The 14,383-nt window shown below is 46.0% G+C and overlaps 1 protein-coding gene across 1 annotated transcript in view; it reads right to left on the reverse strand.

The window, feature by feature from the left end:
* The window catches only part of TUB (TUB bipartite transcription factor), a 1,298,762-nt gene that overhangs the window by 498,584 nt on the left and 785,795 nt on the right, over window positions 1-14,383 (reverse strand). The gene's annotated exons all lie outside the window — the stretch shown is intronic.

The raw sequence follows: 14,383 nt of genomic DNA on the forward strand, positions 1-14,383 counted from the left end.
CCTTCCCTTTTCAGTGCTGTATGACCCACTGCGTGACTTTTGCTTGGTTAGCCCATGGACTAATGCTTATTGATATCGGTATGTTATCATCACATAAATAACAGAACATTATTGAACAGTAATGTGTTATACATTTGTAAATAATACAGGCTGACTCCATAATGATTTCAGTGCAATGAGTGATTTATTTTTAGTGCTAGATATTGGTACATGATATCAAAACGGTGATGGGTGAGGGTGGAGTTATGTCCATGGCAGAGTCCAGTTCTCGGTCGCACAGGTGCATTGTCCATATGCCTGTGGAAGGATGGAGCAGGGGCAGTTCAAGGTTGGACAGGGTGACACTGTGGGACAGTGGAATGACATCCAGGGGGATATTAGGCTGGCGGGGGTCTTGGCATCCTACTCTGTCTTCCTTTGAGATCTCAGGTTCCTCTTGCGGGGTGGTTGTTCTTCAGCAGGAGGTGGGGTTCTGGTGGCCCGTCGTTCTGTGGGGGCCTCCTGACCACTAGCGCCGGCGGAGGTGGTAGGCTGTTCCTGGCTAGTGACAGGGGCCCTTTGTGGTGCCACATGGTCCCGCAATGTGGTTTCTATACGGTTGAGGGCCTGGACTATGGTCCCCATAGCGGTAGCGATGTTCCTGAGTTCATTGCTGAACCCCATGTACCGTTCCTCCTGCTGTGCCTGGATCTCGGTGAACCTGGCCAGTACCGTCGCCATCGTCTCCTGGGAGTGATGGTATCCTCCCATGATGGTGGTGAGGGCCTCTTGGAGAGTCGGTTCCCTGGGCCTGTCCTCCCCCCCCTGTCGCACAGCAGCCCTCCCAGTTGCCCTGTTTCCCCGGGCCTCTGTCCCCTGGACGGTGTGCCCACTACCACTGCCCCCAGGTCCCTGTTGTTGTTGGGGTGTTTGGTCAGCCTGGGTGCCCTGTAGTGGTGGACACACCGCTGATTGACGCGTCCGCGAGACAGAGGCATGGGCCCGCTGGGTGGGAGCTGTGCTTGTGTTCCCAGAGGGGGTTGGGTCTGCTGTAGCCTGTGTCTGTGTGTGGGGAACCGACTGTCCAGAGGTCCCCGATGGTCCGGGCTGGTCATCAGGTTCTAGGTCGACAGAGCTGCTGTCCTCGCTGGGGGCCTGTTCTGGGGTGGGATGGACAAATCTGGACCCTCCGTGGCGGTGTGTTGGCGTTCAGGCCCTGCAGGGGTAAAGGAGTATGGTTATTGTTTCGGTGTGTGCCATGGCGTGCATTTTGAGTGCCCTTGGCCCCCAGTGCTGGCATTCCCTTGTGGGAGGTGTTGTGAGGGTGGTGGGGAGGGGGGGTGTATGGGTATGTGCTATGGTCATGCTTTGGTGGTGGCTGTCTATGGTTTGTGTTGGCATTCAGGGGTTGGTGTGGTTTAGGGTGGGTTGTGCTGGTGAGACATTGGCAGGGAGGTTGTGTGCTGGGGGTTGAGATTGGGGGTGAGGGTGGGGGGGTTGGCATGCTGGTGGTTGGGGGGGGGGTGAAGTAGTTGAGATTCAACTTACCAGAGTCCATTCCTCCGTGTACTCCAGCGAGGCCATCAGGATGCAGGATGTTTACCACCTCTTGCTCCCATGCTGTGAATTGGGGTGGAGTGGGTGGGGGTCCGCCGCCAGTCTTCTGCACAGCGATGTTGTGTCGCGACACCATCGAGCGCACCTTCCCCCGTAGGTCGTTCCATCGCTTTCTGATATCTTCCCGATTTCTGGGATGCTGTCCCACAGCGTTGACCCTGTCTACGATCCTTTGCCATAGCTCAGCCTTCCTTGCTATAGTGGTGTGCTGCACCTGTGTGCCGAAGAGCTGGGGCTCAACCCTTATAATTTCCTCCACCATGACCCTGAGTTCTTGGTCCGAGAACCTGGGGTGTCTTTGGGGTGCCATGGTGTGGTGTGGATGAGGTGTGGGGTGGTGTTTGTGGTGATGTGCGTGGTGATATGTGGTGATGTGTGCGTAGATGTGGTGTGGGTGATGAAGTTGGGTTCCTGTGTGTGTTGGGGTTTTCTATTGCTGTGCTCGCTCTCTCTATCTCTGTCTCTCTTGCCTTCTCTCCGATTTCCAACTAGTGGGGGTTTGTGGGTGATTTGGGTGAGTGTTTTATAGTTGATTGGATATGTGGGAGTTTTGTTTGTATGTGTATCAGGTGTGCGTATTTCAAATTGTCCAATGTGGCTGTGTTTTGGAGCTGTGTGTGTATTTTGAGCGCGGCGGTGTGTACCGCCAATGGAATACCGCGGTTGAAAGACCGCCGCGTGGATTCGTGGGTCAGAATGGCATGGGCGTGTTTGTGTTGGCGTGACGGTGGAGGTTTGGTCATCTCCAGTTTTCCGCGGCCCGCTGATGAGGCGGACTTCCTTGGATGTCGGATTGTTGCCAGTTTCACAGTTGGTGGTCAGAATGACCGTGGCGGTTTACCGCGGCCGCGGCGGTAGAATGGCGGACTTCTGACCGGCGGTACGGGCCTTTTAACGCCGAGGTCAGAATGACCCCCATAGTGCCTCTTGACGTAAGGATTGTGACAGGGAGGGCTTTGTTTTCAGTTAATGAACAGCACCAGTGAGTAATACATTAATTCCTGGTGCTGACAATGACACTATAATTGTAATGTATATTGGCAGATAAATCAAGTGGTATTGTATTTGTCCATAAAGTTATAATATCACAGTAATCAAGGAAGATGTGTTTTCAGGCAAAATCCATAAAGTGCTCTATGAATGCAATTAATGTAAATAGGTCTAAAATAAAAAAATGTAGTAGTGCAAACGTTTGGGACAAAGCACCATAATGTTCTACTGTGGTTCATATTAAATCAGAATCTAAAATGGCTATTTGCAGAACAACCGTTTCAGTGGTAAGATGCATAACAATAGGATGCATTTTACATAGTGCTTTCCCCCACATTTTTGCCATATCTATGCACTGTAAATGCATGTCACTGAATAAACAGAGTTTGGAAGGATGAAAAACTGATTTTGCCTTGCTATGATTCATGCTCAAGCCCTGAAGAACATCACCTGTGTCACCAGCAAGCAATTGACTCATTGAGCTATCCTGTCACCGTTAATGTAGTGTTTCAACAAAATATCAAGTTTTCAATATCTTGATACAAAAATAATATGCCAAAAATATTGTTAATGAAGATATATCACATCACAATGTATCATTGTAAAGAATGACATTTATTTTGTATAAACTATTGTATTAAATAATATTGTTTTATTTAATAAAGTTTACTTAAAAATAGTTGTTGGTATTGTTAGTATAATTGCTATTCATTTTTTGTAATATACTTTGTAATTTAAAATGTTGTATTTATTTTTTTAAATGAGTTAGTAATTTCTGATGTAGTAGCATACTGTTAGGTTTATAGGAAAATAGGATGGGAAGCAATTTTAATTAATGTAATGTTATTCCTAAATAATTATTATATTTAAATTAAATCTTTAATCAATTATAATTATTTACAGTTAAATTGTTTAGTAGTACACTAGTAATTTTAAGGTTGGTTTGTTATTTTTAATGTACATTTACAGTTTTTGATTTTGATGAAATATTTTTATTGTAGTAGGGGATTGCTGGCTTTTTTTTAGAGGAAGGGAGTGGGAAGCTAATTAAAATATAAATACATTTGTAAAAGCACTCCTGCCTGGAACTCTGTGCTCTTTAGCTGAAGTGCAGAGCCCCTTGTGGTCTGGTATATGGCTGCAGTTTGCAGTTTGAAAATGTATAAAAAAGTATCAGACATTCCGACGTTTTTGTTTAATAAAGCTATTTTTAATGACAATCAATTTGATAAAACATTGAACTGTGTGAAATAATAAAATATACATTTGAACATAATTATTGGTAATTTTCATACAAAGACAATACATATGTTTTATATATGTTGATATTCTGACTGTTCATAAAGCCAATAGACTCACTTTTTATATTTTGATGTTCTTACCCTTTTACAAAGTCAGTAGCTCTGCATTACTTAAAAGGGCACGACTTATATTCAGCCATGTGAACGCACAGGAGTTTGGGGACCAGGCCCTGCGTCCAACCTCCCACTACATATGGCTTGTGCACAACAAGGGGGTGGTGGGTTACATGGCCGAAGGCTCTGTGTGGCGTGGGGTAGTCTGCACATGAAGGGTAGGTCTCAGTGCCTGGCCTTGAGTTATAGTTACACTAGGCCATGGGCTTTAGTTACTTGAGTTAACTATAACTGGTGCATTTCTGTGGTTTTGTTATTTTCAATTGGTACGTTTTAAATGACATTTTCACCTAACTGTAATGCCCCTTCACCCCTTGATACATATATATATATATATATGAGATATGTAATTTAAATTTCATTTCTTAAACACAGTGCTATTTTACCAATATTACTTTACAGGGAAACATCACTAACGACCCGGTGAATAAATCGCCATGCATTGACCACGCTGCCATTACCACACATATGCGTTTACTACACATGTGCTTAGCACACATGCCTTTACCATGCATATGCGTGGTAATGGCAGGGAGAGCAGTCCTGGTAGAACAGGAAAGAGCAGTAGCCAGAGGAGAGAGAGGTAAGTGGGGCAGGATTTGGCGGGGGTCGGAGGTTTGGGTAGTTTTCAGGACAGGTCACGTTAGTTTTTAAGGCTGTAGAGGAGATCATTCTCCCAATATATATTGTGATTGCAAGATGATTCACCAGCTGCTTGGGCTGAGGCCTGTTGTCTCAGACCCTCAAGAATGGGGCACTCCTTCTGAGCCCTGCAGAAGTCCTTCCTGGTTGGCCCACCATCAACTTGCAAGCCAGCAAGCTCAGGTAAGTTACCCAGGACAGCAATGTCCTTCCTAGTTGGCTCAGTGGCTTCCTCTTCAGGGACAAGGTCAACCACCTTGGGAACTTCTGGGAGCTGTGTCCCGCACTCCTTGCCTCTCTCCTTGGCAGCTGTCTGGGCCATTGTTCCAGGCTCCACATGCCCTTGACTCCTTTCTTGGGCAACCATGGACCTCGTGGTCATGCAGACCCACTCAGGCAAACCTAGGATCTCCAGGTGAGACAATAGCTCTACCTCCTTCTAGGTAGGATGCTCAAGGTCGTTGCCTAACAGATAATCTACAGGCATGGGAAGACATACAGCTACGTTCAGAGTACCAGAGACCCCCCCAACTCAAAGAGAACCAGAGCTACTGGTAGGTGGCTCTCACGATTGTCAGCGGCTATGACCTGGTGGAATGTATTAGGGATGACCTGCTCTGCTGACACCAGCTGACCCCTGACAGTGGTCATACTGGCTCCTGTGTCATGCAGAGCCTCCACCCTTTGCCCATTAATGGTGATCCATTGCCTATACTTGGAAGTATTAGCAAGCATCTGGGCTTTTGGCACCATTTCCTCATTTCCCAGAGACTTTAGGGTCACCCCTATCTGTTCCCCAAAGCTATCTGGGACTACCTCCTCCTGATCGCTACACTATCCAACCCAGGTGTCTGACCTCCAGGGGGGGCTGTGACATCTTGGGACACTTGGGGTTACCCTTAGAGTGACCATGCTTAGTGCACTCTATGCATTGGGGTACAAACCTTCCTTTCTTGTGATCAAAGAACTCTAGTTTCTTTTTAGAATCAGGTTGGGACTGATTACCCCTATCCACTTGGGAATTATTTCGGGGTCCTTTTGAGAACTCCCTATTTTTAGGTTTGTCTCTCCTCTCCTTCTTCTGGTGGGAACCCTGACCATCTTTGTGGGTGTCCCCCCAGATACCTTTTTGGACACTATGGTGATCAGTCAGCTTACTCTCAATCAGGTGCTGGTGCAACTCTTTAAATCAAATAATGAGCATATGCTCTCTCAGGATCAAATCATATAACCCCTTATAATCATCTACTTTAGTGCCCGGCACCTATCCATTCAGTGCCTTGCTAGAAATATCAAAAAAGTCTACCCAAGTTTGTGTGGCGAGTTTTGTACTGTCCCTGAATTTCTGGCCAGACTTTTCAGGAGTCAGTCCAAACTTGGCAAGTAAAATGGCTTTCATCAGCAGATATGTGTTCTGGTCCTTCTATTCTAATGTGAGAAGCATGTCCCTCCCAATTATTGGTACATGTTTCCACAACCCCGCCACCCCATTGCTCTTCAGCAACCCCACAAGCTCTTACTGCAACTTCATAGGCATTCACTAATTTTTCAATGTCATCTCCCACCACATAACTTGGCACCATATCTCTGGGTATACAAACCTTTTTGCCTCCAGCAGGTCCTGTATGTGTGTTGCCACCATCACTGCTGGACTCAGACTGCCTAGACTTGAGGCCCAGCTCTGTGAGGCTCAGTTCATGAGCCAGAAGAAGTTTATTTTCAACCAAGGCCCTCTCAGCCTCTCTCTCTGCTTGTTTGGCTGCTCTCTCAGCATCACTTTCTGCTCTCCTCTCCTATGCCTTCATGTCTAATATGGCCAACTGCTGTTGAAACTCTGTCTCCTCCCTCCTTTCCTCTGCGGTCAGGCCATGACTTGAGACACTGCTCCCTGGTTTAGCAGATGGTACAAATCCAGGGGTGTTACACCCCACTGCTATTGACAATTCCTCTAAGGAGCTTCCTCTGGCCCCTCCACCTCAACACCCTCTTGTGAAGGGGCTTCTGCCCAGGCCCTCAGCATCTTTTAGTATTCCTTCTTCCTGGAGGCACCCATGGTAGGTACTCCCATCTCCTTGCAAAACCCTTTCAGCTGGCTGACAGTGTATGTCTCCAGCGTAGCTAGGTCAAACTCTCCAGCTCCTCCTTGAGACCCAGCCAGAGACATGTTGTTTAGGATTTATATTAAAATGTCAAGCATGAAGAATTGCAGCACAAAGAGAACAAATGAAACTGACCTTCAACTGTGTGTAGGTAGTGTACACGTAGCTATTGTATGTCACTGCACAAACACAAGCCCTATTCTCAACGCTGATCACCAATTTTAGAAATGGGGTCTCTAGTTGGCAGAGGTATTCACTTTTGTCCGAATAGGGACTACAATCCTAGTCAGGGTAAGTCACACGAAATCCAAATTATCCTGTGTCCACCCTCGGGTAGCTTGGCACTGAGCAGTCAGGCTTAACTTAGGAGGCAAAGTGTAAAGTATTTGTGCAATAAACCATACAGTAACACAGTAAAAACACCACAAAAATACACCACACAGGTTTGGAAAAATATAAGATATTTATCTGGTTAAATTAAGGTAAAAAAACAATAAAGATTTAATAAGCACAAGTTGAGAAATCACTTTTGCAAGATTAAAAAAAGTCTTACATTTTAGAAATCAACAGTTGTCTCTTGTTTGCGCAAAGTACCTGCTTTGCGTCAAAAATAACACGCACAGAGACCGCAGAGGAGGAGATGTGTGGAAAAATCGGGTGTGCATTGGAATTTCCAGCGTGGCACAGACAATGCACCGTTTCTTTCCACGCAGCAAGGGGCTTTGGGTCGATTTGGGGCACACAGTCTTGGTTCCTCACTGCAATGCGGGGATCTTTTTGATGCACAGGGACGATGCGTAGAAATCCTGGGCATGTGGGATGAAGTCACAGGCATTGCGTTGATCCGGCAGGCGATGTGTCAAATTTCCTGTTGCACGGCGGGCACTGCATCGATTCTTCACTCTGGAAGTCAGGCTGCCTTATTCTGGTTCAGCTCTGCGTCGATCCAGTAGGGCTGTGCTTTGAATTTCCGGTCGCAAGGCAGGAGCTGCATCAATTCGTCACTCAGGAAGTCGGGCCTTGCAGCACCACGACTGTGCGTCGTTTCCGGCAGGATGTGCATTGATTTTTGGTGCATAAGGAGTTCCTTGAAGAGATGAAGTCTTTTTGGCCCTGAGACTTCTGAAAACAGGAAACAAGCTCAATCCAAGTCCTTGGAGAGCACTTGTCAGCAAAGTCAGAGGGCAGCAGGAGAGCAGGGCAATAGCAGGGCAGCAGTCCTTCTCAGCAAAGCAGTCCAAATGAGTCCTTTAGGTAGCCAGGCAGTTCCTCTTAACAGGTTGCAGGTTCAGGTCCAGAAGTGTCTGATTTGGTGGGGTCAGGGACCCAGTTTATGTACCCAAAATGGCTTTGAAGTGGGGGAGACTTCAAAGAGTGGTTTTGAAGTGCATAAGTTGCCCTTTCAGTACAGGTATGTCTGCCAGGGTCCCAGTAGGGGGTTTGGCAGTCCATTGTGTAAGGGCAGGCCACTAGCCTATGAAATGTGTCAGGCACCTTCACCCTTCCAGCCCAGGAAGGCCCAATTCAGTATGCAGATGAGTGCAGGTGTGACTAAGTATCCTGTGTTTGTGGTTGCCTGGGTGAAATTCAAAAGGAGCTGTCAACCAGCACAGCCAAGATGTGGATTGAAGACAGGCTGTGAGGAACCAATGGATTTTAAGTGCAGAGAAATGCTCACTTTCTAAAAGTGGCATTTCTAAAATAGTAATATAAAATCCAACCTCACCAATAAGCAGGATTTTGTATTACCATTCTGGCCATACTAAATATGACCTGGTTACCCCTTTCCGATCAGAATATACCCCTCAAACAGTATATGGGGGTAGCCCTAATGATATCCTATGAAAGGAGCAAGCCTCACAGTAGTGGAAACCCAATTAAGGAGTTTTCCCCTACTAGGGCATATAAACCACATATGTACATGTCCTGCCTTTTAACTACATAGCACCGTGCCCTATGGGTTACCTAGGACCTACCTTAGGGGTGACTTATATGTAGAAAAAGGGGGGTTTTAGGGCTTGGCAATTACTTTTAAATGCCAAGTTAATGAGCAGTGGAACTGAACACACAGGCCTTGCAATGGCAGGTCTGAGACGTGGTTAAGGGGCTTATTATGTGGGTGGCACAACCAGTGCTGCAGGCCCACTAGTAGCATTCAATTTACAGGCCATGGGCACATGTACTGCCCTTTACTAGGGACATGCAAGTAAATCAAATATGCCAATTGGGAATGAGCCAATGTTACCATGTTCAAAGGAGAGAGCATATTCCCTTTGGCACTGGTTAGCAGTGGTAAAGTGCGCAGAGTCCTAAAACCAGCAAAACAGTGTGGGAAAAGTGAAGGAAGGCAGGCAAAAAGTTGGGGGATGACCACCCTAAGGCTGTCAGGTCTAACAGTTACACTAAGTTAAAATCCAAGAAGTATGTTTTAACCTCACATTCACTTCCAGGCAACAACTCACATCAGTGGCAAAGAATACGAACTTCAAAGTCATGCTGTTAAGAACCGTCTTCCATCTAGTGCCATTGAGACTGGCCTAATGCAACAAATTGTGTATTGGCACTCTATAGGAGTACTTTCTGAGTTTCTAGAGGACACACAACAAAATAGTAATATTGTGTCACTATCTGTGTAAATGTGTTCACATTATCCCATCCCTAAAATAAATTCAATATCCTGTGTACTGCCTTTAAGTCCTTTTGGGAAGAAGGTTCAAATTACCAGTGATTTCTGTCAACCCACTACATTAATGGTAGGTACTCTAAGTTTACATAAACTCTTGGGATCAGCCCCCCAAAGTGCAAAAAAAGCATTATGGCACAAAACTCATCACAACCCAGGGAGCCTACTTTTGGAACTCATTTGGCCCTTGCATAGGATCACTGCCTAGCATCATTCAAAATACCATTGAAAATAAAATTATTGTAGCTTCTTTTAATGTATGATCAAGCTGTGATATGACCACCACTCCTTCATAAAGAGACTAGACCCATTCAGCCAAGGAAATGTCCTTTTTTCCATCAACTCTCTTTGTCTATTTGGCACTATTAATTAGCACTTGGCAACATGCTTACTGCAATGCAAATACATTAAATAAATAAATAAATAAATAAATAAAGAAATAAATAAAGAAATAAATAAATAGAGAAATATAACATGAATCAATACTGGAAAATCTCTATCCTTAACATAGATCAATGGATCTCTTTCATTATTGGGCAACTGCTTAATCCATCACTTATAATTCAGATTGCAGTTCTACAGAGCCTGTATTGATCCTTTTGTTATTCATAAAGGTATGTATTATTCTTCATGCTAATCACTGGAACAATGTGTTATTTAATGAGTTATACAAGCTCTTTCTATATATAGATGCACTCGAGTGGCCCTTGTCTATTCTAGTTGTTGTATGTATAATTCTGTCATCAGTTTTATAGAGTGCATTATGAGCTGAGATCACAAACCTCTGAAATACATTTGGGTTTCAGTCCCTACTGCCACGCATTATATGGATATAGTAAGTTACCGTAGAGTTCTGTGATCATAAAGAGGCCTGAGACTTAAGGCCAAATTCCTTCACAAGTTCATGGAATTCCAAGGTGGTTTTCAATATCTTTATATTGTACAGGAGGGGGTAATTTATTTCTTCTACAACAAGGTCACACCATCACCCTGTCCACAAATCATTTAAATATTTGTTGCATTGCTCTTTCATATGAAATAGATATCATGTTTGTAAATAAGATTAAACATAGAGGGGGTGATTCTAACTTCGCCAAAAGGCCGCCCGCCAGCCCAGGGCAAATCAACCTTCCCACGAGGACGCCGGCTCAGAATTGAGCCGGCGTAGTGGGAAGGTGCGACGGGTGCATAGCAGACACTGAAATACTTTGTGGGGCCCTCTTACGGGGGCCCCTGCAGTGCCCATGCCATTGGCATGGGCACTGCAGGGGCCCCCAGGGGCCCCGTGGCACCCCCTACCGCCATCCTGTTCCTGGCGGGAGACCCGCCAGGAACAGGATGGCGGTAGGGGGTGTCAGAATCCCCATGGCGGCGGAGCGCGCTCCGCCGCCATGGAGGATTCTGCAGGGCAGCGGGAAACCGGCGGGAGACCGCCGGTTTCCCGCATCTGACCGCGGCCGAACCGCCGCGGTCAGAATGCCCTGCGGGGCACCGCCGGTCTGTCGGCGGTGCTCCCGCCGACCCTGGCCCCGGCGGTCTCTGACCGCCGGGGTCAGAATGACCCCCAGAGTCTCTAGTGTAAAATTAAACACATCAAAACGGCAGATAGATATTTGTTGCAAAAACATGTTAGAATCAGTTTAAAGTAAATCATAGTTAACAAAAGCACCATAGCCCAGATGTGTGGAAACATGCTGAGAAATCCTATCTTTTCTATAATTACTTAAGGAGTGCAAAAATAAATATCTCCCTTTTGTTTATTACTGTTCACTTAGAAAAACAAAGCAAAATTAGGAAAAGCCATTTTTTAAACTTCAATTTAATTATGCTTCCCTTGGTTGCTCTAGGAGCAGGAACTTTGGGGGTCATTCTGACCCCGGCGGTCAGAGACCGCCGGGGCCAGGGTCGGCGGGAGCACCGCCGACAGACCGGCGGTGCCCCGCAGGGCATTCTGACCGCAGCGGTTCGGCCGCGGTCAGATGCGGGAAACCGTCGACCGCCGGTTTCCCGCTGCCCTGCAGAATCCTCCATGGCGGCGGAGCGCGCTCCGCCGCCATGGGGATTCTGACACCCCCTACCGCCATCCTGTTCCTGGCGGGTCGCCAGGAACAGGATGGCGGTAGGGGGTGCCGCGGGGCCCCTGGGGGCCCCTGCAGTGCCCATGCCAATGGCATGGGCACTGCAGGGCCCCCCGTAAGAGGGCCCCACAAAGTATTTCAGTGTCTGCTATGCAGACACTGAAATACGCGACGGGTGCCACTGCACCCGTCGCACCTTCCCACTACGCCGGCTCAATTCTGAGCCGGCGTCCTCGTGGGAAGGTTGATTTGCCCTGGGCTGGCGGGCGGCCTTTTGGCGGCCGCCCGCCAGCCCAGGGCAAATCCCAAAATACCCTCAGCGGTCTTTCGACCGCGGAGCGGTATTTTGGTGGGGGAACTTTGGCGGGCGGCCTCCGCCGCCCGCCGAAGTTAGAATCACCCCCTTTGTCTTAAGAACTCAACTGAAACACGTTATTACAGTTGAGTGGCTATGGCTATATCATTTCTTTATTACAAGTGAGAGATGTGTTTTATACAGGGATTGCAAGATCTCATGTATTATAATGTATTAATATAGCCTACAGATGATGTGAACAAACTGATGCTCCTTGTTAAGTAAATGAGATGTTATGTCACTCGTACAATCTTGGGGAACAAGTAGCATGCATCTTTCAGGTGGCAAGCATTGAAGAGGGCTAATGTTGTGGCTTATTTCCAGTTTAAAGGGATTATCCAATTTCACTACTACACACAAAACAAGTACAGGGGGAACAGCAGCTTTGAAGGCTAGCACACACAGAGCAGACACAGCAGAAGCACCATATGCTCAAACATGTCCCAGCAATGAAGAACAAAATGAACAGGTGCAGTGCATGATTGCCTCACACACATAATATGTATGCATACGTAGCATAAGCCCAAACATTCCCTACATACAGAGAATAATTAGCATAACTCAAGCATGTCACACACATCAGGATCAGATATAGCAGAGAAAGGAGTTGTGCAGGCTTCCCTCAAAACACTGCATGGATACAGTCATAGCAGCATAAGGAAAACATATTGACACTTATCATAGGACTTTCCTAGCCAGACCACCTACAGCCATAATTCAGTTTCTGATTAATGTTTTTTCTCAGCAGATTCCAATCCAACACGTTTTTTAAGCTGCTAATGAATGCACATCAACATGCATTTTGATTAGTTTGGTTGGGCGTGTGAACAGTAATACTGGATATATTTTTAGATTGAGGATATTGGAGTTTATTCCCAACTGAAAAATGGAAAATGAGCAAGCACAGTCCTAAAGGACTGCTAAGCTGAGGGTGTGATGGATTCTATAAGGTGTGCTTTGTGACCCCAAGAGTCCTAAACCTCCACAGTGCTGGTTTCTAACTTCTTATACAGGGAGTGCAGAATTATTAGGCAAATGAGTATTTTGACCACATCATCCTCTTTATGCATGTTGTCTTACTCCAAGCTGTATAGGCTCGAAAGCCTACTACCAATTAAGCATATTAGGTGATGTGCATCTCTGTAATGAGAAGGGGTGTGGTCTAATGACATCAACACCCTATATCAGGTGTGCATAATTATTAGGCAACTTCCTTTCCTTTGGCAAAATGGGTCAAAAGAAGGACTTGACAGGCTCAGAAAAGTCAAAAATAGTGAGATATCTTGCAGAGGGATGCAGCACTCTTAAAATTGCAAAGCTTCTGAAGCGTGATCATCGAACAATCAAGCGTTTCATTCAAAATAGTCAACAGGGTCGCAAGAAGCGTGTGGAAAAACCAAGGCGCAAAATAACTGCCCATGAACTGAGAAAAGTCAAGCGTGCAGCTGCCACGATGCCACTTGCCACCAGTTTGGCCATATTTCAGAGCTGCAACATCACTGGAGTGCCCAAAAGCACAAGGTGTGCAATACTCAGAGACATTGCCAAGGTAAGAAAGGCTGAAAGACGACCACCACTGAGCAAGACACACAAGCTGAAACGTCAAGACTGGGCCAAGAAATATCTCAAGACTGATTTTTCTAAGGTTTTATGGACTGATGAAATGAGAGTGAGTCTTGATGGGCCAGATGGATGGGCCCGTGGCTGGATTGGTAAAGGGCAGAGAGCTCCAGTCCGACTCAGACGCCAGCAAGGTGGAGGTGGAGTACTGGTTTGGGCTGGTATCATCAAAGATGAGCTTGTGGGGCCTTTTCGGGTTGAGGATGGAGTCAAGCTCAACTCCCAGTCCTACTGCCAGTTCCTGGAAGACACCTTCTTCAAGCAGTGGTACAGGAAGAAGTCTGCATCCTTCAAGAAAAACATGATTTTCATACAGGACAATGCTCCATCACACGCGTCCAAGTACTCCACAGCGTGGCTGGCAAGAAAGGGTATAAAAGAAGGAAATCTAATGACATGGCCTCCTTGTTCACCTGATCTGAACCCCATTGAGAACCTGTGGTCCATCATCAAATGTGAGATTTACAAGGAGGGAAAACAGTACACCTCTCTGAACAGTGTCTGGGAGGCTGTGGTTGCTGCTGCACGCAATGTTGATGGTGAACAGATCAAAACACTGACAGAAGCCATGGATGGCAGGCTTTTGAGTGTCCTTGCAAAGAAAGGTGGCTATATTGGTCACTGATTTGTTTTTGTTTTGTTTTTGAATGTCAGAAATGTATATTTGTGAATGTTGAGATGTTATATTGGTTTCACTGGTAATAATAAATAATTGAAATGGGTATATATTTTTTGTTGTTCAGTTGCCTAATAATTATGCACAGTGATAGTCACCTGCACACACAGATATCCCCCTAACATAGCTAAAACTAAAAACAAACTAAAAACTACTTCCAAAAATATTCAGCTTTGATATTAATGAGTTTTTTGGGTTCATTGAGAACATGGTTGTTGTTCAATAATAA

The sequence above is a fragment of the Pleurodeles waltl genome, chromosome 3_1, assembly GCF_031143425.1.
Source record: "Pleurodeles waltl isolate 20211129_DDA chromosome 3_1, aPleWal1.hap1.20221129, whole genome shotgun sequence".
Taxonomy (NCBI): domain Eukaryota; kingdom Metazoa; phylum Chordata; class Amphibia; order Caudata; family Salamandridae; genus Pleurodeles; species Pleurodeles waltl.